This window comes from Gavialis gangeticus, unplaced genomic scaffold (assembly GCF_001723915.1).
Source record: "Gavialis gangeticus isolate Ggan-Ray unplaced genomic scaffold, GavGan_comp1, whole genome shotgun sequence".
Taxonomy (NCBI): domain Eukaryota; kingdom Metazoa; phylum Chordata; order Crocodylia; family Gavialidae; genus Gavialis; species Gavialis gangeticus.
The window spans coordinates 22672957-22674814 of NW_017729026.1; positions in this window are offsets into that span (position 1 = coordinate 22672957).

Consider the following 1858-nt stretch of genomic DNA (forward strand, 5'->3'; position numbering starts at 1 on the left):
GCAGGCACATACCTGCAGTTGCTCAGGCTAGAAGCCAGGGGGCACCAGAGTAGCCCTCCCTTCCCTTGCACAGGTCTGAGGGGGGAGGTGTGGCCAGACCCTACCAGGACACTGTGATTAGGGAGGGGTTGCCTCCCCTCTCCCCCTTGATAACAGAGCATTTATCAGCTCTGTTATCAGCATTTAATACCCCATCAGAAAACAAAGCCTCATTCATTACAAGCTCTTTCTAAACAGCTTTTTTCAAAGGAAAACGCATACCAGCCTCTGGCTTCTTTACTATTATTCCATCCAGGAAGAGCACACACCAACTCCAGATGTTTCCTCAACCTGACGAAGGGTTTTTAAACTCAAAGACTTGCTAAGAAAAATGTTTCCAACTATTTAGCTGACCTAATAAAAGATATCAGATTTACCCCAAAAAACTTGTCTGCCTTTTCCAAAAGAAGGAATGCAGGGACATTACCATCTGAGCTGTAAATTACCTCCAAAAAGCCCTAAGCAGACACTGGATGCATAGAAATCTGCCTTACACAGCATTAGCTAGCATACCACATGCTGGCTACAGTCCATGCTGTGGGAGAGAGGAGGAAGGGCTCTCTGCTTAAGCAGCGAGTGGTGAGTGGGGGGAGGAGGGCACAGAGAAGCCAAAAGACCCTGCTGTGCCTGCAAGTTTCTGCTGGAGCTGCGGTCAGGGAGCAGAGGGGCCAACCCTGCTGTGGAGCAAAGCCCCACCCAGCCCAGAGAGCATGCTAGGATGCTGTGGGTGTCTGGTTTAACTTAAACCAGCAAAGGGTCTGGGATAGATATTGCATAAACCAGTTTGATCCAAATCAGTTAATAAGTCTGATTCAACCAGGTTTATCTCAAACCAGTTTCAGCCATTTTCAAACTGGTTTATGTGCACTGAACACCTGTTCTGTTACAGGTTTAAACCAGTTTCTGATCACTTAAAACAGTTTATGTGTAATGTCTGTCCCTAGCCAATGTGTCAGATACCCAGGCCCAGCAACTGTGAGCTCTGTTTAACGGAGTTCATGGACTCTCATGAACTACAGTGGAGTTTGGATTGGGCCCTCCATTTGCAAAAACAGAACAAATTCATATGCAAACCTGATGCAAGACAGAATGGGGGTAATGTTAGCTGGAGTTTTGAAAAGTGCCTAAGGATATGTCTTCACTGCGGTGGTGGTGTTTTTCAATCATGGACAGTCTTAAGCACACACCACTCACCCTACTCATGCTGGCCTGCTCAAAGCCTGGAAATACAGTGGTTATACCACTCCAGGGTACTCCCTCTGAGGCTGCTTTTGAGACCCTGATGTCCAGCATGTTTGGAAGCACTACTTGGGGAAATGTTGGAACAGCATCACCGCTACATTTCCAGGTCCAGAACATATTAGTGGGAGGTAGGGAAGGATGTTCTCAGGGAATGTCCCTGATAGGACTTGCTCCTAAAAGAGTAGGGTGCCTGAATCCCATTCAGAGATGGTTAACTGTGTTAGTCTAAAGTTCATTATAAAGTAGGGCAGGGACTACATAGATGATAACCTACTCCATCAGATGTTCATCAGATCTTTCATCAAATACTGGGAATATTCTGTTTCATCAGATGGAAGAGGGATTTGAGGTGTCTTGGTCATCTAGTACTCACCGGCTTCTTTGACACTGGCTAGTAAAAGATAAAACATCACAGCACAGTCTTTAAAAAAATCTCTCACAGAATTCACACACTTGTTTAATTGAGTATGGAGAGAAACACTCATAAGTGATCTGAGTAGCTCTGACCTTATGGTATTTACCTGTTCAAAAGCAACATATAAATAATTCATTTCAGCCACTTAGATCCACTTCAAAG